At 45.5% G+C, this 22,679-nt stretch overlaps 1 long non-coding RNA gene across 2 annotated transcripts in view; it reads right to left on the bottom strand.

The window, feature by feature from the left end:
* LOC138414034 (uncharacterized) overlaps positions 1-22,175 on the bottom strand; it is a 57,381-nt gene extending 35,206 nt beyond the window's left edge. For both annotated transcript variants that reach the window (XR_011246397.1, XR_011246396.1), the window contains exon 1: positions 22,054-22,175. This is a non-coding gene — a long non-coding RNA (uncharacterized lncRNA). The remainder of the gene's footprint in view (positions 1-22,053) is intronic.
* Between the last annotated feature and the right edge of the window lie 504 nt (positions 22,176-22,679).

Here is a 22,679-nt window from a genome sequence, read left to right as displayed (position 1 = left end):
CTTCTACTGCAGGGGGCATGGTTTCCATCCCTGATCGGGGAACTAAGATCTCACGTGCCTCGAGGTGTGGCCAAAAAAGAAATAAAAATTTTTAAAAGGTTGAAATGCAAGACTGATGATGATGAGACACCCCAGCACGGACACCATGTTAAACTTAGAGAAGGAACTTTTATAATTGTCTTCTGTATCAGTGATCCCCAACCTTTCTGGCACCAGGGACCGGTTTTGTGGAAGACAATTTTTCCACGGATGGGGGGAGGGGGGAGGGTTCAGGCGGTAATGTGAGCAATGGGGACCGGCAGACGACGCTTCGCTTGCTTGCCCACCACTCACCTCCTGCTGTGCGGCCTGGTTCCTAACAGGCCCAGGTGTTGGGGACCCCTGTTCTATATGACAAAAACCTTATATAGAGAAATGGAGATATTATTTTAAAAGACCCAAATCAAACATCAGGACACGGAAACTACGACATCTCCGATGAAAAATATACTGAATGGAGGGACTTGCCTGGTGGTGCAGTGGTTAAGAATCCGCCTACCAATGCAGGGGACCGGGTTCGAGCCCTGGTCCGGGAAGATCCCACATGCCACGGAGCAGCTAAGCCCGTGCGCCACAACTACTGAGCCTGCACTCTAGAGCCCGCAAGCCACAACTACTGAGCCCGCACGCCTACAGCCTGTGCTCTGCAACAAGAGAGGCCACCGCAATGAGAAGCCCTTGCACCGCAACGAGGAGTAGCCCCCGCTCGCCCGAAGTAGAGAAAGCCCGCATGCAACAACAAAGACCCAACGCAGCCTAAAATAACGCAGCCTAAAATAACTAACTAACTAAATTAACACACACACACACTGCATGGCATTAAAAGCAGATAAAATACTGCAGAAAAAAGAGAGGTGAACATAAAAGGATGGGTCTTTACTGCAAAGATGTGAACTCTGCAGTAAAGTATCAAAAAACGTAGAGAGTATCTGTGAGCCGTGAAAGGACCCCTAACAACCAACTACACATGTAACTAGATTCCCAAATGAGAGAAGGAAGCTAGAAGAAAGTCTTCTAGCTATAATAATCAAAATTATTGCTGAGAATTTTTCAAAGTGAATGAAAAATATAAAGCCCATATCTAAGAAGGCTGACAATCAGCAAGCACAGGAAACAAGGAAATCTCCACCACGGCTTGTCATAACTGTATTTCTCAAAGCCAGAGACGAGGGAATGCCCCAGCTGTACGGTGGTTAGCACTCCATGCTTTCACTGCCCAGGGCCTGGGTTCCAACCCTGGCCAGGGAACTAAGATCCCACAAGCCATGCAGTGAGGCAAAATAAAACAAAAACCAGAGATGAAGAGAATATCTTCAAAGCACCCAGAGAAAAACAACACACAATACACAGATGAACAAACATAAGGTTGACACGAGTTCTCACTGGAAATAATGCCAGTGCACATACATTGCTGTAACATACTTAAAATGCTCAGAGCAAAACTGTATGTCACAGAAAATGTCTATACTAAGAGGAAACACCTTTCTACACTACGGCAACTGAGTCAGACACACAAATGCTGAAAGAATCCATTCCCAGCAAACTGGCACTACCAGAAAAGGGAAAGGAAGTCTTTCAGGCAGAAGAGACAGGACGTCAGCTAGAATGGGAGATCTGTACAAAGCTTGGAAGGTTCCTGGATGTGTAGATATATGGACATAGATATAAGATGGAGGACTTCCCTGGTGGTGCACTAGTTAAGAATCTTCCTTCCAATGCAGGGGACACAGGTTTGATCCCTGGTCTGGGAACTAGGATCCTGGATGCCGCAGGGCAACTAAGCCCGTGCACCACAACTACTGAGCCTGAGCTCTAGAGCCCGCGACCCACAACTGCTGAAGCCTGTGCGCCTAGAGCCCATGCTCCGCAACAAGAAGCCACCACAGTGAGAAGCCTGCTCACCGCAACAAAGAGTAGCCCCCACTCACCACAACTAAAGAAGGCCCACGCGCGGCAATGAAGACCCAACACAGCCAAAAAACAAACAAAAAAAAAAGCTTAGATGGTTTTTCATTTTTTTGTCATTTTAGTCTGAGAAATACTTGATTATTTCAATAAAACGCCGATATACTGGAGGGTTAGTATATATCTAGAAGTAAAACACATGACGACAGTTGCAGGAAGACCAAGAGAGTGGAAATGATGTCTTTTCTGTAGCGTTAGGTTTTTTCACTTCCTTTCCCGTTGGCTTACTTCCTTTTAAAGTTAGAACCGGTAATATCCTTTTTCCTCGTTTTCTCTACTGCTGTTCATTTGCTGTGAAGCCAGGGTAAGTGGCCCCTCATCTTGAAGAATGTCAACATGGGTGAGGGTCAGTCCTTTGACCCCTGGCTTCTGGCCCCATTCTCAAGGCCAACAGGTAGGAGCACCACATCTCTGCCATGAAGGTCAAGCTCAATTCGGGTGTCGACTCCCCAGGTGGCACTGCCACAGTGTGAAATCCTTGAGGGACCTGTAGATGCATAATCTACAATGCACCGATTTCTCCCCAACGTGAAGAAAATTTCTGATGTATTTGCAGTTAAGGATAAAAACAATTGGGACTTCCCTGGCGGTCCAGTGGTTAAGACTTCACGCTTCCACTGCAGGGGGCCCAGGTTTGATCCCTGATCGGGGGAGTAAGATCCCACAAGCTGCGCAGCACAGCCAAAAAAAAAAAAAAAGGATAAAAACAAGACTGCAATTGCACTGCTGAACACACACACGCACACACCCCTGAAACAACAGAGGCCCCAAGAGCAAATGGATGAGTTAATCAGATGACTCACAGGTTCAGATACCAGCTTGCGTGAAACAGACGAGGCAAAGACAGAAAACATTTTCAATATGATATCAGTAGTATATTACTGGGAATACCCATTGATTAAAAGTTCGAAAGAAGCAAAATTACACCAAACACTCTTTGGTGATAAATAGGAGAGGGCAGGGGCTTCCCTGGTGGTGCAGTGGTTAAGAATCCCCCTGCCAATGCAGGGGCCATGGGTTCGCACCCTGGTCCTGGAAGATACCACATGCCATGGAGCAGCTAAGCCTGTACACCACAACTACTGAGCCTGTGCTCTAGAGCTCGCGAGCCACAACTACTGAGCCTGCGTGCCACAACTACTGAAGCCCACATGCCTGAGTCCATGCTCCGCTACAAGAGAAGCCACCGCAGTAAGAAGCCCGTGCACTGCAACGAAGAGCAACCCCTGCTCACCTCAACTAGAGAAAGCCTGCACACAGCAACTAAGACCCAACACAGCCGGAAAAAAAACAAAAAAAAAAACGAAAAACGAAAAAAACACAAAACTTGAGTAGCTGTATTTCACACAGAGCAGATTTCAGAGGAAGGAAAATTCTCAGAGATAAAGAGAGGCGTGACATGATGATAAAGGCATCGATTCTCCAAGAAGACATAACAACCCTTAGTGCGTGTGCACCTAACAACAGAGTCCACATGCTAGAGACAAAAACTGATATGACTGCATCGAGAAATGGATGAATCCACTATTTAAGTTAGAGACTTCAAAATATCTCTATCACAAATGACAGATGCTGGAGGCAAAAAGTGAGTAAGAAGATAAATGAACTCAACAGTACCATCCACAACTGGATATAATTCACAACTACGGACGACGTCATCCAAAGACAGCAGCACACAGATCCTCTCAAGTGCACACGGGACCATCACCAACAAACACCATATCTTGGGCCATGAAACAAACCTTAATGAATTTAAAAGAAGAAATCACACTGGATGCTCTTAGGCCACAGTGGAATTAAACTGGAAATAACATAAAGGTAGCTGGAAAGTCCTCCAAGTACTTGTAAACAACAAACTTCCAAATAACAAATGGATCAAAGAAGAAATCTCCAGAGAAATAAAAAATATTTTGAACTTAATGAAAACGAAAATAACACTTACCAGAATTTGAGGGATGCAGGGCTTCCCTGGTGGCTCAGTGGTTAAGAACCACCTGCCCAGTGGTTAAGAATCTGCCTGGCGGGCTTCCCTGGTGGCACAGTGGTTCAGAGTCCACCTGCCGACGCAGGGGACACGGGTTCGTGCCCCGGTCTGGGAAGATTCCATATGCCGCGGAGCGGATGGGCCCGTGGCCATGGCCGCTGAGCTTGCGCGTTCGGAGCCTGTGCTCCGCAATGGGAGAGGCCACAACAGTGAGATGCCTGCATACCACAAAAAATAATAATAAAAAAAATTTTTTTAAAAATCAATAATCTAAACCTCTACCTTAAGAAACTAGAAAAAGGGCAAATTAAATCTAAAGTAATCAGAAGAAAAAAATACTAAAATTTGGAGCAGAAATCAATAAAATTTAAAACAAGAAATTGGTAGAGAATATCAAGTAAACCAAAAGCTGGCTCTCTGAAAAGATCAATAAAATCATACACTAACTAGGAAAAAAATAGAGAAGACAGAAATTATTACTATCAGCAAAGAACTAGGTGATATCATTACATGTCTTATGGATGTTGAAAGGGTAATAATGGAATACTATTAATAACTATACCCACAAATTTAATAACCTCGATGGAATGGCCCTATTTCTTGAAAGACACAGCCTGCAAGAACTCACACAAGAAGAAACAGATAATCTGAATAGCCCTACATCTATGAAAGAAACTGAATGAACAATCAGTAACCTTCCAGGAACCTTGCTACACTGTTGGTGGCAATGTAAATTGGTGCAGCCACTATGGAAAATAGTATGGAGGGTCCTTAAAAAACTGAAAACAGAATTACCATATGATCCAGCAATCCCACTACTGGGCATATATCTGGACAAAACTGTAATTCAAAAAGATACATACATCCCAATGTTCACAGCAGCACTATTTACAATAGCCAAGACATGGAAGCAACCTAAATTTCTATCAACAGATGACTGGATAAAGAAGATGTGGTACACATACAATGGAATATTACTCAGCCATAAAAAAGAATGAAATAATGCCATTTGCAGCAACATGGATGGACCTAGAGATAGTCATACTAAGTGAAGTAAACCAGAGAAAGACAAATATCATATACCGCTTATATGTAGACTCTAAAACAGTAAATAAATAAAAGAAAATAAAATATACAAATGAACTTATTTCCAAAATAGAAAGAGACTCACAGACATAGGAAACAAACTTATGGTTACCAAAGGAGAAAGGGGCGTGGACAGAGGGATATATTAGGAAGTTGGGATTAACATATACACACTATTATATATAAAATAGATAACCAACAAGGACCTACTGTATAGCACAGGGAACTATACTCAATATTTTGTAACAATCTGTAAGAGTAAAGAATCTGAAAAAGATATGTGTGCGTGTGTGTGTATAAAACTGAATCGCTGTGCTGTACACCTGAAACTAACACACTATTGTAAATCAACTATACTTCAGTAAAAAAGTAAAGTAAAAGATAATATAATTACTAACCTTCCAAAGCAGAAAACACCAGATCCAGATGGGTTCACTGGTGAATTCTACCTAACATTTAAGGACGAAATTAATTCTCTACAATTAGTTTCAGAGGACAGAAGCAGAGGGAATGTGTACTAACTCATTATATGAGGTAAGCATTTCCATAATAACAAAACCAGACAGACATTACAAGGAAACTATAGATCAGTCTCTCTCATAAACAGTGATGTAAAAATCCCAAACAAAATATTAACAAACTGGGGATTTCCCTGGTAGTCCATTGGGTAAGACTCCATGGGGGGCCCAGGTTTGATCCCTGGTCGGGGAACTAGATCCCACATGCCGCAACTAAGAGTTTGCATGCCGCAACTAAGAAGACCGCATGCCTCAAGGAAGATCCCGCAAGCCACAACTAAGACCCAGTGCAGTCAAAATAAATAAACATTTTTTTTAAATATTAACAAAATTGGGCTTCCCTGGTGGCGCAGTGGTTGAGAGTCTGCCTGCCAATGCAGGGGACACGGGTTCGTGCCCCAGTCCAGGAAGATGCCGCGGAGCAGCTGGGCCCGTGAGCTATGTCTGCTGAGCCTGTGCATCCGGAGCCTGTGCTATGCAACGGGAGAGGCCACAACAGTGAGAGGCCCGCGTACCGGGAAAAATAATAATAATAATAATATTAACAAACTGAAGCCAGTAATATAGAAGAATTATACACCATAAGCAAGTGGTATTTATCCCAGGTATGCAAGGTTGGCTCAACATTCAAGAATCACTTCAGGGGACTTCCTGGATGGACCAGTGGCTAAGAATCCACCTTCCAATGCAGGGGACATGGGTTTGATCCCTGGTGAGGGAACTAAGATCCCACATGACACAGGGCAACTAAGCCCAGGCACCACAACTACTGAGCCCGCGTGCCTCAACTAGAGAGCCAGCATGCTGCAAACTACAGAGCCCATGCGCTCTGGATCCTATGCACCACAACTAGAGAGCCCGTGGGCCGCAACTAGAGACAAGCCCATGCGCTGCAACGAACGATCCCACATGCCACAACGAAGATCCCACATACGGCAACTAAGACCCAACACAGCAAAAAATCATAAAAATAAATAATTTTTAAAAATCACTTCAACGGTCTAAAGAAGAAAAATCACAGCATATCAAAAGATTTTTCTAAATCTGTTTGAAAAGACAAGACTGTGGAGATGGCAGTAAAAGGACCAGTGGTTGCCGGGGATCGGGGTTGGGGGAGGGGTGACTAGGAGGCGCACAGGGCATTTTTTAGGGCAGCGAACGTGTTTCGCAGGACACTATAAAGGTGGACGCATCTTCATCTAGACCCACAGAACATACATGCAAAGTCAGCTGCGGACTGTGGGTGGTGACGACATGTCAGTGTAGGTTCATCCACTGGACAAACACACCATCTCATACGTTCAGGGGTCTGTAGGCCGACAGGCCCAATTTACGGCAGGCAATTTATGTGCTGTTAGCTGCTCAGGCATCTGGTAGCCCTCCTAGCGCTACAGAGCAGTGGCGCACCACGACGGCTACTCCCTGGGCCCTGCTGGAGCCGAGGCCCTCCAGGCCCTGAGACCGGGCTGCTGGCCCCCAGCTGCCCTGATGCCTTGGGTTGCACATGCAGCACCACACAGGCTCACCCCTGCAGAGGCCTCCTTCCTGAACTGGCGCTGGCAGGACAGAGGTGAGCCAGAGCCCCGGCACCTCCCACGTGACGATGGTCTCGTGGGCCCACAGCCCAGGTGGCACTCAGGAAATACCCCAATACTCGAGCCACGTGCAGCAGACGCCTTGTGTTTAGATGCTTTCCGTGGAGCTGCTGGCCGCCTGGCTGAGGACTATTCGTTGCCCAGCCAGGGCAGGGGCAGTTTCCCTGAAGGGGCCTTTCATTGCATGGGGGTAGACAGCCCTGGCGAGGCTGCACAAAAGCATGGCAGGAATAGCTGGACAGAGCCCGGAAGCCCCCAGGGTGTCTCCCGCCCCTCTCCAATGCCCTGGGATTAAGCGGATTCCAACGCTCTTCCGACGTCTGCTGTCTCAACTACATTACACTGCTTGGGCACTAGGCTTCTAAGCTTCACACTCAGACAAATTCATATTCGATTAGATGAGATGAGGTGTGTCAGTCTTCAACCAAACATCGGAGGTGAATTACAGTAAAGAGGCTGGATCCATTCGTGATGGGATCTGTGGTCTGACTAGGAAGAACTTCCAGAGCCCCACCCTCTTCCCTGCCCGGCCCGGTCTATGCGAATGGATAAGGAGGCCCACGAGTGCCATGTGTCCTGTGGGTGGGAAGATCAAACCTCATAAACGCCCAGCCACGACGGAGGCCCCACCAGCTCTTCCTCTGGCCACCTGCAAGAGCGTACACCTGCGTCCATCTCCGCAGATTACCAACTATCTTCTGATCCTCTTGGTGCAAATGGCATCATCTTGACAACCAAGCCCATCTTGGGTGGGGGGCAGGGTTGATCCCCGTCCTATAGGGCAACCATAGAACAGAAGAGAAGATGTTTGGGGGCTGAGAAACAGGGGTCTAGTATGGGCAATTTGGAGAAGATGAGGCCGAGACATCCAAGTGTATACGATTTCCAAAGTTTTCAGAAGCACATGTCATAGCAGAAAACCCTCGAGGCCACCCAAGTGGCTACTAGCAGTAGAATCAAGAAATGAACAGGGTGCAGCCCCATCACAGGGCCCTACAGACTAGCAAAAGTGACCAGACTGCCATCCCAGGGGCAGCTAACAGCACTGGGTAACGGAAAACTGACAGAATGCCATTTGCACTCCAAAGAAAGCACACAGAATTAAAACACAGTGACCCAGGGAGGCACACACTTGTCACTCACCCGACAGAGGAGGCCTGTTTGGGAGTCATGTTGAGCAGGGGCTGGTGTGAGGGATTCATCCAGGCCTTGGCCTGGCCGTCCGTCTGTGGATGTCCACTTTAGTAGGTTTAGGTGGGTCCCGCAATGGCTTATGCATTTTCTACAGACAGTATATTTGACAATTAAATCCTATGAAGTGGGGGCTTGGAGAGAAGATGGCAGAGTGGAAGGACGTTGAGTTCGCCCCCCTCATGAAAATACCAAAATCACAACTAACTGCTGAAAAACAACTGACCAAAAACTGCCGGAAGCTACCAAAAAAGTTACCCTACATCTAAAGACAAAGAAGAAGCCACAAAGAGACAGTAGGAGGGGCACAATCACGATGAAATCAAACTCCATCCCCACCGGCTGGGCAACCCACAAACTAGAAAATATTTACACTGGAAAGGTTCACACACAGGAGTTAAAGTTCTGAGCCCCACATCCGTCTCCCCAGCCAGGGAGTCTGGCATCAGGAGGCTGAGTGCCCAAACCAGCTGGGCTTGAAGGCCACTGGGGTTTGATCAGCAAATTCCACACGACTGGGGGAAACAGAAGCCCTACTCTTGCAGGAGGCACACAAGGTCTCGAGCACACCAGGACCCGGGAGGAAAAGCAGTGACCTCATAAGGGCCTGGGCCAGACCTACCTGCTGATGTTGGAGGATGTCCCGTGGAGGTGGGGGGGGGGGTGCGGGCGGCTGTGGCTCACTGTGGGGACAGAGACACTGGCAGTGTAAGTTCTGGGAAGTGCTCATTGGCGTGAGACCGCCTGGAGGCCAAGCTTTTCTCACTAAGACCCAGACCCACCCAACAGCCTGTAGGCTCCAGTGCTGGGATGCCTCAGGCCAAAAAACCAACAGGGCGGGAACACAGCCCTGCCCATCGGAAGACAGGCTGCCTAATGTCTTCCTGATCCTACAGCTTCCTACTAAACACACCCCCTGACACGCCCTGCCAACCAGAGGGACAAGACCCAGCTATACCCACCAGTGCGCAGAAACCAGTCCCTCCTACCAGGAAGCCAGCACAAGCCCTTCGCCAGTCTCACCCACCAGGGGGCAGACACCTGAATCAAGAACTACAATCCCGGGCTTCCCTGGTGGCGCAGTGGTTGAGAATCTGCCTGCCAATGCAGGGGACACAGGTTCGAGCCCTGATCCAGGAAGATCTCACATGCCGCAGAGGAACTAAGCCCATGTGCCACAACTACTGAGCCTGCACTCTAGAGCCTGCGCACCTACTGAGACCGAGTGCCACAACTACTGAAGCTCACGCACCTAGAGCCCACGCTCCACAACAAGAGGAGCCACCGCAATGAGAAGCCCGCGCACAACCAAGAGTAGCCCCTGCTCGCCACAACTAGAGAAAGCCCATGTGCAGCAATGAAGACTCAATGCAGCCAAAAATAAAATTAATTAATTAATTTAAAATAGAACTACAATCTTGCAGCCTGTGGAATGGAAACCACAATCACAGAAAGTTAGACAAAATTAGACAGCAGAGGAATATGTCCCAGACGAAGGAACAAGATAAAAGCCCAGAAGAACAACTAAGTAAAGTGGAGATAAGCAATTTACCCAAAAAAGAATCAGAGTAATGACAGTAAAGATGATCCAAGATCTCGGAAAAAGAATGGAGGCACAGACCAAGAAAATACAAGAAATGGTTAACAAAGACGTAGAGGATCTAAACAACAAACAGAAATGAACAATACAATAACTGAAATGAAAAATACACTAGAAGGAAACAATAGCAGAATAAGTGAGGCAGAAAAACAGATAAGTGAGCTGGAAGACAGAATAATGGAAATCACTACCCTGGAACGGAATAAAGAAAAAAGAATGAAAAGAAATAATGACAGTCTAAGAGGCCCTCTAGAACAACATTAAACACACCAAAATTTGTTCACATTATAGGGGTCCCAGAAGGATAAGAAAGGACCCGAGGAAATATTCGAAGAAATAATAGCTGAAAACTTCCTTATCACAAGAAAGGAAGCACAGAGAGTCCAGGCAGGATAAACCCAAGGAGGAACAAGCCAAGGCACATATTAATCAAATTTACAAAAACTGGGACTTCCCTGGTGGTCCAGTGGAGAAGACTGCACGCTCCCAATGCAGGGGGCCCAGGTTCGATCCCTCGTCAGGGAACTAGATCCTACATGCCACAACTGAGAGTTCACATGCCGCACTAAGGGTTTGCATGCCACAACTAAGAGTTTGCATGCCACAATAAAAGATGCTGCATGCTGCAACTCAAAATTCCACATGCCACAACAAAGACTGAAGATCCTGCGTGCCACAAATAAGACCCAGCATAGCCAAATACATAAAGATTTTATTAACTTACAAAAATTAAAGACAGAAAGAAAATACTAAAAGTAACAAGGGAAAAGCAACAAATAACATAAAAGGGAATCCCCATAAGGTGATAGGGTGATTTTCCAACAGAAACGCTACAGGCCCAAAGAAAGTGGCACAATATATTTAAAGTTATGAAAGGGAAAAACCTACAACCAACAATACCCTACTCAGCAAGGCTCTCATTCAGATTCAATGGAGAAATAGAAGCTTTGCAAAGAAACAAAAGCTAAGAGAATTCAGCACCACCAAACTAGCTTGACAACAAATGCTAAAGAAACTTCTCTAGGTGGAAAAGAAAAGGCCAAAACTACAAACAAGAAAATTACAAATGGGAAAGCTCACCACTAAAGGCAAACATACAGCAGAGGTAGGAAATCATCCACATACAAATATAATATCAAAACCAGCAATCGTGAGAAGAGGAAAGTACAAATACAGGATACTGGAAATGCATTCGAAATTAAAAGACCAGCAACTGAAAACAATCTTGTATGTATATAGACTGCTATATCATAATTCCATGATAACCTCAAACTGAAAATCTACAAAAGATACACACACACGAAAGAATCCAAATACAACACTAAAGTCAGTCATCAAATCACAAGAGAAAAAAATCCTACAAAACCAAATCCAAAACGATTAACAAAATGGCAATAAGAACATACAAATCAATAATTACCTTAAACATAAATGGATTAAATACTCTAACCAAAAGACATAGACTGGCTGAATGGATACAAAAACAAGACTTGTACATATGCTGTCTAAAAAAGACCCACTTCATATCTAGGGACACATACAGACTGAAAGTGAAGGATGTAAAAAGGTATTCCACACAAATGGAAATCAAATAAAAGCTCAGTAGCAATACTCATATCGGACGGAACAGACATGAAAATAAAAGCTGTTACAAGAGACAAAGAAAGACACTACATAATGATCAAGGGATCAATCCAAGAAGAAGATATAACAATCGTAAATATATACGCATACAACAGAGGAGCACCTCAATATATAAGGCAAATGCTAACAGCCATCGAAGGAGAAATTCACAGTAACTCAATAATACTGGGGAAACTTAACACCCCACTTTCATCAATGGACAGATCATCCAGACAGAAAACCAATAAGGAAACATAGGTCTTAAATGACATGTTACACCAGATGGACTTATTTATTTTTTATTTATTTATACATTGAGTCTTTTTAATGCTTATTTATTTATTTTTGGCTGCAATGGTACTTCATTGCTGCATGTGGACTTTCTTTAGTTGCAGCGAGCGGGGGTTACTCTTGATTGTGGTGCACAGGCTTCTCACTGCAGTAGCTTCTCTTGTTGTGGAGCACAGGCTCTAGGCGTGGGGGCTTCAGTAGTTGTGGCACGCAGGCTCAGTAGTTGTGGCTCACAGGCTCTAGAGCACAGGCTCAGTAGTTGTGGCGCATGGGCTTAGTTGCTCTGCAGCATGTGGGATCTTCCCAGACCAGGGCTCAAACCCATGTCCCCTGAATTGGCAGGCGGATTCTTAACCACTGCGCCACCATGGAAGTCCCTAGATCTGATGGACTTAATTGATATTTATAGAGCATTCCAACCAGAAGCAGCAGAATACAGATTCTTCTCAAGTGTACATGGAACATTCTCCAAAACAGAATACATGCTGAGCCACAAAGCAAGTCTCGGTAAATTTATGAAACTGAAATCATATCAAGCATCTTTTCTGATCACAATGCTATGAGATTATAATTCAACAAGAAAAATCTGTAAAAGACACAAACACATACAGGCTAAATATGCTACTGAACAACCAATGGATCACTGAAGAAGTCAAAGCAGAAATCGAAAATACCTAGAGACAAATGAAAACGAAAACACGATTCAAAACCTCCAGGACGCAGCAAAAAGAGTTCTAAGAAGGAAGTTTATAGCAATACAGTTGTGCCTCAGGAAACAAGAAAAATATCAAATAAACAACCTAACCTTACACCTAAAGCAACTAGAGAAAGAAAAACAAACAAAACCCAAACTTAGTAGAAGGAAAGAAGTCATCAAGATCAGAGCAGAAATGAATGAAATTAGAGACAAAGTAATAGAAAAGATCAATGAGACTAAAAGCCGGTTCTTTCAAAAGATAAACAACAAAACTGATAAACCTTTAGCCAGACTCATCCAGAAAAAAATGGAGAGGGCTCAAATCAAAAAAATTAGAAATGCAAATGGAGAAGTTAAAACAGACACCACAGAAATACAAAGGATCATAAGAGACTACTACAAGCAACTATATGCCAATAAAATGGATAACCTAGAAGAAATGGACAAATTCTTAGGAAAGTACAATCTCCCAAGACTGAACTAGGAAGAAATAGAAAATATGAAGAGAAAAATCACAAGTACTGAAATTGAAACTGTGATTTAAAAACTCCCAACAAACGGAAGTCCAGGACAAGACTGTTTCACAGGTGAATTCTATCAAACACTTAGAGAAGAGTTAATGCCTGTGCTTCTGAAACTATTCCAAAACACTGCAAAGGAAGGAACACTCCCTAACTCATTTTATGAGGCCACCATCACTCTGATACCAAAACCAGACAAAGATACCACAACAAAAAGAAAATTGTAGTCCAATATCACTGGTGAACACACACGCAAAAATCCTGAACAAAATACTAGCAAACCGTGGGAATTCCCAAGCAGTCCAGGGGTTAGGACTCCATGCTCTCACTACTGAGGGTCAGGGTTCGATCTCTGGTCAGGGAACTAAAACCCCATAAGCCATGCAGAATGGCCAAAAAAAAAAAAACTACTAGCAAACCAAATCCAACAATACATGAAAAGGATCATACACCATGATCAAGTGGGATTTACCCCAGGGATATAAGGATTCTTCAATATCTGCAGATCGATCACTGTGATACACCACTTTAACCATCTGATCATCTCGATAGAGAAAAGGTTTTTAACAAAATTCAAAACCGATTTATGATAAAAACTCTCCAGAGAGTGAGCATAGAGGGAACATACCTCAACATAATGAAGTCCATATATGACAAATCCACAACTAACATCACACTCAATGGTGAAAAGCTGAAAGCATTTCCTCTAAGATCAGGAACAAGACAAGGATGTCCACTCCCGCCACTTTTACTCAGCATAGTTTTGGAAGTTCTGGCCATGACAATCAGAGAAGAAAATGAAATAAAAGAAAAAGTAAAACTGTCACTCTTTGCAGATGACATGATTCTATACATAGAAAACCATAAAGATGCTGCAGAAAACTACTAGAGCTCATCAAGGAATTCAGTAAAGTTGCAGGATACAAAATTAATACACAGAAACCTGTTGCATGCCTATACACTAACAACAAAAGATCAGAAAGAGAAATTAAGGAAACAGTTCCATTTACCATCACATCAAAAAGAATAAAATACCTAGGAATAAACCTACCTAAGGAGGCAAAGACCTGTATTCTGAAAACTATGATATGCTGATGAAAGAAACTGAACATGACACAAACAGATGGAAAAACATACCATTTTCTTGGATTGGCAGAATCAATATTGTCAAAATGACTATACTACCCAAGACTATCTACAGATTCAATGCAAGCCCTATCAAATTACCAATGGCATTTTTCACAGAACTAGAACAAAAAATTTTTTAATTTGTATGGAAACACAGAAGACCCCCAAAGAGCCAAAGCAATCTTTGGGTCAACAAAGAACGGAGCTGGAGGAATCAGGCTCCCTAACTTCAGACTATACTACGGAGCTACTGTGATCAAGACAGTGTGTTACTGATGCAAAAACAGAAATATAGATCAATGGAACGGGACAGAAAGCCCAGAGATAAACCCAGGCACCTATGGTCAATTAACGTACAATAAAGGAGGCAAGAATATACAATGGAGGAAACAGTCTCTTCAGTAAGTGGTGCTGGGAAAACTGGACAGCTGCATGTAAAAGAATGAAATTAGAACAATCTCTAACAACATACACAAAAATAAACTCAAAATGGATTAAAGACCTAAATGTAAGTCCGGACACTATAAAACTCTTAGAGGAAAGCATAGGCAGAACACTCTTTGACATAAATCGCAACCGTATTTTTGATCCATCTCCTACAGTAATGAAAATAAAGACAAAAATAAACATATGGGACCTCATTAAACTCAAAAGCTTTTCCACAGCAAAGGAAACCATAAACAAAAAGACAACCCACAGAATGGGAGAATATATTTAGAAACGATGCAACCAACAAGGGATTAATCGCCAATATTTACGAACAGCTCATACAGCTCAATATCAAAAAAACAAACACCCAATCAAAACATAGGCAGAAAGGGACTTCCCTGGCAGTCCACTGGTTAAGACCTCGCCTTCCAATGTATGGGGTGGGTTCGATCCCTGATCGGGAAGCTAAGAAACCACATGCCTCGTGGCCAAAAAAACCAAGGCATAAAACAGAAGCAATATTGTAACAAATTCAATAAAGACTTTACAAATGGTTCACATCAAAAAAAAAAAATCTTTAAAAAAATTGGCAGACCTAAATAGACATTTCTCCAAAGAAGACATACAGATGGCCAGAGGCACATGAAAAGATGCTCAACATCACTAATTATTAGAGAAATACAAATCAAAACTACGAGATACCACCTCACACCAGTCAGAATAGCCATCATCAAAAAGTCTACAAATAGGGCTTCCCTGGTGGTGCAGTGGTTGAGAGTCCGCCAGCCGATGCAGGGGACACAGGTTTGTGCCCCGGTCTGGGAAGATCCCACATGCCGCAGAGCTGCTAGGCCCGTGAGCCATGGCTGCTGAGCCTGCGCGACCGGAGCCTGTGCTACGCAAAAGGAGAGGCCACAACAGTGAGAGGCCCGTGTACTGCCCAAAAAAAAAAAAAAAAAAGTCTACAAATAATAAATGCTGGAGAGGGTATGGAAAAAAGGGAAGCCTCCTACCCTGTTGGTATTAATGTAAACCTGTACAGCACTATAGAGAACAGCATGGAGGTTCCTTAAAAAACTTAAAATAGAGCTAGCATATGATCCAGCAATCCTACTCTTGGGCATATATCTGTAGAAAACCATGCTTCGAAAGAATACGTCACCACAGTGTTCACTGAAGTACTGTTTACAATGGCCAAGACATGCAAGCAACCTAAATGTCCATCAACAGATGAATGGACAAAGATGTGGTACCTATATACAATGTAATTTTTCAGCCATTAACAAGAATGAAATAATGCCATTTGCAGCAACATGGATGGACCTAGAGATTGTCATACTAAGTGAAGTAAGTCAAACAGAGAAAGACAAATATATGATAACACTCATATGTTGGATCTTATTTGAAAAAAATGATACAAATGAACTTATTTACAAAACAGAAACAAACTCACAGATTTCAAAAGCGAACTTATGGTTACAAAGGGTAAACCTGGGGGGTGGGATAAATTAGGAGCTTGGGATTAACATACACACAGTACTCTAACACAACAATGTAAAGCAACTATAGTCCAATAAAAATTAATTTTAAAAAATACACACACTACTATATATAAAATAGATAAGCAACAAGACCACCGGGAACTCTACTCAATATTCCATAATAGGGCTTCCCTGGTGGCGCAGTGGTTAAGAATCCGCTTGCCAATGCAGGGGACACGGGTTCGAGCCCTGCTCCGGGAAGATCCCACATGCCGTGGAGCAACGAAGACCCAACGCAGCCAAAAATAATAAAATTTAAAAATATATATTCCATAATAAATGGGAAAAGAAACTGAAAAAGAATAGATATATGTATATGTGTAACTGAATCACTTTGCTGTACATCTGAAACTATCACACTGTAAATCAAATACAGTCCAACATGAAATAACTCTAAGTATTACATATGGAAGATCCACAAAGAAGTTGAACCAGAGAATAAGCTTATAATCAGAGTACAGGGGTTTTGGTACGTTTCCAGAAATGCGATACAAAAACAGATCTTGGTGCATTGTGAATCACTAGTAACAGCAGCTAAAAGACATTTTTAGAGGATAACCTAGACCATTAAAACTAACTTTAATGGCACCTTTTCAATTTGTTAGAAATTTTAACTCCTAAACTATGTCTGGGAAATAATACCAAATTTATATAGTGATCCCTACCCCAGTTCCTGGCACAGAGCTCTTAAAACCCTTGTAAATTCCTAAGCGATAAGTGCACCAGGAGCATCTTTCGTTCTGTGGAGGCAACTGGGTGGGCTCCAGGATGGGGCTGGTCAGCAGAAAGGCTGCGCCATGATTGGAAGCTTGGGATTTTTAACCCCCCCCCCCCCGCCAACCTCCAGAGAGGGGAAAGGGCCTGGAAACAGTGAATAAGTGATCACACCTGTGTGAAGAAGCCTCCTTAAAATCCCAGTAGCAGGGGGTTCTGAGAGCTTCAAGGTGAACACATCCACACCAGGAGGGTGACACACCCCAGGTCCAGGGGCACAGAAGCTCCTGCACTCGGGACGCTCCCAGACCTCGCCCTGTGTATCTCTTCATCTGGACGTCCGTGTGTATCTTTTATCATATCCTTCACTCAACTGGTAAACATAAGCAAATGTTCCCCTGAGTTCTGAGAGCCACTCTAGCAAATTAACTGAACCTGAGAAGGGGGTTATGGGAAACTCTGATCTGTAGCCAAGTCAGACAGAAGTTGTGGACAACGTAGGGACCAACTACCTTCGATTAGCATCTAAGGTGGGGGGACGGTCCTTAGGGACTGAGCCCTTAACCTGTGGGGTCTGACACTGCCTCCAGGTGGACGGTGTCAGAACTGAGTTGGGTTGTAGGACACCTGGTTGGTGTCACAGAATTGCTGGGTCTGGGAAACCCCTATAGCTCTGGTGACCAGAAGTATCAGAAGTGAAATGTTCTGTGTGGAAGTAAAACAGACCGACACAGTGCGGACAGCTGTAGTTTCTTCCAAGGCAATCTCTAATGAAGGACATAAAATGATGTTTTTTTTCTTTTCATCCGCACCACTTGGCTTGCGGGATCTTAGTCCCCGACGAGAGATCAAACCCGGGCCCCCTGCAATGGAAGCTCGGAGTCTTAACCGCTGGACCGCCAGGGAAGTCCCTGAAACGATCATAAAGGGAAAATTATAAAGTGTTACCGAACGACATCAATGTAGCAAGAAAGAGAGAGTACGTGTTCTCGGAAAAGAGACACAATGCCATCACGATAGCAACTCTCCCAAACAGATGCAGAGTGTTAAGAAATTCCATTACATCCAAAACTAGGTCTGGTTTTTTGCTTTGTTTATGAAAAACGACTTCTAAAAACTGAAATGAGAGCCAAATGTCTAAGAATAGCCATGTTTCCTACAGAACAAGGTGGAAGAACTTTCCCTAAAACACATCAAAGCATTTAAGTCCGGACAGTAGTTGGGGCCACACAGCATTAGCAGGAGGAGGGACTCACAGACCTGGGGAAACAATGGACATGGGGCAGGAATCTCCTCCAGCGCAGGACAATCGGCTGTCAACGGGCGGTGGGGTAAGGGGGTGGGTAACACTGTCAATGTCATGTATAATAATCCATTTAATGCAGGTTTTGGGGGGTTTTCTTTGGCCGAGGCCCGAGGCATTAGGGATCCTAGTTTCCTGACCAGGGATCGAACCCGCACCCCCTGCAGTGGAAGCACAGAGTCTTTACCACTGGACCGCCAGAGAAGTACTTTCAGAAGTTAAAGGCAAGTGTCCCATGACTTCTGTATACAGATTTTTCTTATATAAGGAAAATAAAAAAGAAGCTACAAAGGAGGAGACTGACCTGTTAACCTTGAGTTCACTCACCACAGAATAAAGGGGATGAAAAGATAAACCACACATGGGGAGAAAATAGTGGCAGTGCCTGCAAACGAAAGAGGATTCATGCCCAGAGCATCTAAAGAAAACTGAAGAAATCAATAAACATACAAATACACATATCACACAGAAGATGAACCACCACACCCTCATCCGGTAAGAACCCTACGTAACCACAAAGAGACCCTGGCTCCCACTCGAGGTGGACATTTATCGAGGTCACTCAGCGATGGGGACCACAAGGAAGAAATAAACAGGCGGGCAAGAATACACTCCAGACACGACCAGCATTTTCTGAGTAAATTTAAACTTATCCATAAGCTACGAAGCCACGCCTTTTTCTCTGAAGTGCAGAAACTCAAGTCGCATCTCGCACTTGGAGATAAAAAGAAGAATGACTGTCGCAGCATTGCTAACTAATCAAAAAATGCACTTGGGGAATTCCCTGGACATCCAGAGATTAGGGCTCTGCGCTTCTACTGCAGGGGGCCCAGGAACTAAGATCCCACAAGCCATGGTGCAGCCAAAAAAAGAAAAAAAACACTTGGAAGAACCCAGGCAGCAAAGGTACTGGAACACATGAGTCAAGGGGAGAGCTGAGCCTCAGACACCAGCACGTGTGAAACAGACTGGGGCTGAGAAACCCCAGAGAAACTTCTGTGTGACATTACTGGTGATTTACGAACTAACGTTCACTTATTGGAAACCGAAGGGGCAAAATCAGACGACACACTGCTTGGTGATAAGAGATGGTAAAGGTATGAATAATAACAAAGAATCAGGACAGAGGTCACCTTGGCAACAGGAGGGAGAGAAGATGTGGGAGAAGCACAGGAGATGCGGAGATGCCAACAGGTACCAGGGCCTACCTGTACACCTGGGGGCTGAGTCCACAGGTGTTTATATTGTTATTATTAATGTTGCAGCAAAACAGAAAGAAGCAAACGGGCTTAGGCACAGACCAGCCAAACGGTCCTGAGATAAGCAACCTTGGTTATCCTGTAGCTGTTACTACTAACAAACACCTGTAGCTAGACTCGTCCTTCCCAAAGCTGATTACTCTAGGAATCCACATGAATTAACACTCTGCACCTGGCACTCTTCTCCCCTACACTCCCTTGTAGCGCTCTTTATTTCACAGGCCTATAACTTCAGGGATACCAGACCCGGTTGCCAGGCTGCCTAACGCCAGCTGTGACCACTTTGAAATAATGCAAGAAAAAAATGCAAGACCTTCACAACTTTGATCCTTATCACCCACCCCAGACCGAGAGTCCTGAGTATAAAAAACTTCTCTCTACCCTCTGGAGGGGGCACAGCTCTTGAGGCGCTAGCCTACTGTGTTCCCCCCTTTGCCTGGCAAAGAATCCAGCTATTCTTTCTTTTCCTCAAAACTCTCTCTCCATATTTCTGTTCCGCATCGGTGCACAGAGAGCCAAGATCATTTTGGCATCATTAACTTAATGTAAAAGTCACACGATTTAAGAGCAGCCCCACGGCAAGCACAGCACACCTCAGAGAGGACACACTACCCCCAGCACTACTGGAAGTGGGTCCCCTCCCCTCATGATCATGGCATCAACAGCTCCTCCTGTGGTAGTTCCATGGTCTGGAGGCCACCTGCATGGGGTGAGGGGGCAGCAAGACCCCAGGGCACCTCCCTTCACCTCCCTCGCAGGCTCAGCTTTGCGCTCAGCTTGTCCCCCACCCCAGGTGATGCCCCTGCTTCAAGCTCCGTGGGTCACTTACAGGAGACAAAGCCCCTCCTCCCAGAGTGTGAATGGGAGCCTGCAGGATCCCTGCTTCCACCTGTGCTCACGGATAACATAGAGGGAAATTCCAGGGCACTTTTACGGTTTTAATAACTGGATCCTGCTTATTCCTTTCAGAAGACAGGTATTGAGGCAGGCTGGGACCTGGGACCCTTTGCTGCAGTGCTTGCACCTGGACAGCCATCTCCTCCAGCAACAGATGCAAAGAAACGCTAAGGGACTAAAAATAACTGCACGCATGCGCAGTGGGGGCAAATTAAGAACAAGCTACAAAAAGGCCAAAACCCAATTGCCACTTCCGAGGTACGGGAGCAAAAGCAGAGTCCTGTGCATGATCCCCGCACACTGCACCACCAAGGGGGTGGCCTAGACCATCTAAGCCGCCCCTCCGGCCCCACGCACCCACCTACCCACACCCTCACCCCCTTTAAGGGACCAGCCCGCCCCTCCTCCTGCATCCAGCAAAGGCACCAGTTACTTGTTCTCGCTCCCTCGTGCTGTAGCAGGAACCTCAATAAAGCCTTGCCTGAACTCTTCACCTGGTCTGATCAATTTCTACTGATTAAGGGCTCCAAGAACCCAGGTAACAGTTATCAGCTAATACCCTCATGGTAACACAGTGTTTGTAAATTAATCAGAATTGAACACTAGTTGCTTTTACAGGTCACATTTTACAGAATTTTCATTAATCTGAATGCCACGTGTTAACAGGAAATGGAACAGGACCAGAGCGTCAGGAACTCTGTACCTTGTATGGAAGAGTCACTATTATTTTTATAAAGACATGAATCCACCTCTTTGTTGACCTTATTTCAGTGTACTGTCAAGTTTATCAGTGTAATAGCCACTTATCTTACCAGCAAAAGTGAGTTCAGCAATAGAGGGAGTAACCGCAATCTATGACGGACCACCGGCAAACCCAGAGAATAATGAAGGGGCGCTTACTATTATAGGGAAAAGGAGTAGTTTGGAGGGGCTGTAATAACCGAGGAGTCCATTGGAGGAGCTGGGCGTCCAAAATATGGAGGCTTCTCAGTGGCTGGGCTGTCCTGGCCCAGAGAGGTTTTCTTCTTTCTGCTGGGTAGTAAGATGCGCCTTCCCGTTGGAGATGTAGAGGGTGGTCTCTACCTGTTTGGAGTAATTGATGAAGCTTGGGGAGAGGGAGGGGGACGCAGAGAGCTCTCCCTATAGACCCATTTCCACTCCAACTTTAGCTGAGCTTTCTTCAATGAATTCCACAGAACTTTCTGCATTTTCCCCACAACTGCAGTGGAAGACAGGACATTCCTGAGACCCTTCCCAGAACACGAGTCGAAACAACACGCTCCGTGCCAGGAGACCAAGAACAGACCTGAGAAACTTACTACTCTAAGTGGAAAGAGAGGGGGAAAGGAGCCGTTATTTTACCTTTACTGAAAACTGAGGCCAGAGTGAAAGCAGAACCGTGAGGTCCAGGGTGGGTCCCCTGCAGACACCCCAACCGCCCTCCCCAAGTCCTGTCCTCCCTCCGACCCCACCCAGCCAAGGACTCGGGGAGGGGCCCCCGTGTGGGGACGGGACAGGACGCCAAGACCCCACCCCGGGGCGGAGGACTTATTGGGGTGGAGACTAGCAGGGGGAGCGGGGAGGGAGACGCGGGGCCCCGTCAGCTTCCAGCGGGTTCTTTGCCGGTTGGAACCAGCCCCTCCTGGTCTCCGGCCCCAGCTCGGGCACTCACCATCTCCTCCTCGCTCTGAGCTCTCCCCGGCGTCACGCCAGCGGCCCCGAGACTTGGGCAGGTGAGAGCGATGGGGAACGTACACCCACGATACCGTGGGCAAAGCGCGCAAGAGCTTGGCGTGCTCACGAGCTCAGCGTGCGCACCAGCGCTGCTTAAGTACAAGAGCCACGACAACACGGGCCGAAATTGCGCCCGCCCCAGACCCTAATTGGACGGTGCCCTGGGCCCCGCGCCCTGATTGGACGGAGTTCGGGACTCCAGCCCTGATTGGCGAGTTTCCAAATTCTTCCCTGACACTTGATTGGGCAGTTCTCCAGCCCCTACTTACAGGTGAGAGGTTAGTCCTCCAGGCCCCGCCCCCGCCGTTCCTAATTGAACAGCATCACGGACTCTCTGGGAACCCGAGCAAAAGGCCGGCTGAGGTCACGTGTTGTCTGCCTCAGACGGTACCTACGTGGCCTCCTTCCCGGGACGGGTCTCCGAGCGGAAACCCCTCCCTGCAAGGCGGACTCGCCGTCCGCCCCTTGTCCGGAGCGGGGACTGGAAGGACGAGAATGGGACAGGGCAGGGGGTCCTGTTGTGGTGACCTTCGGGGTCAGGGGTCGGCCCGATGCGAGGTCATC

This window comes from Delphinus delphis, chromosome 3 (genome assembly GCF_949987515.2).
Source record: "Delphinus delphis chromosome 3, mDelDel1.2, whole genome shotgun sequence".
NCBI lineage: Eukaryota > Metazoa > Chordata > Mammalia > Artiodactyla > Delphinidae > Delphinus > Delphinus delphis.
The sequence above is the reverse complement of the archived record's forward strand: the minus strand, read 5'-3'. Positions and strand labels throughout refer to the sequence as shown.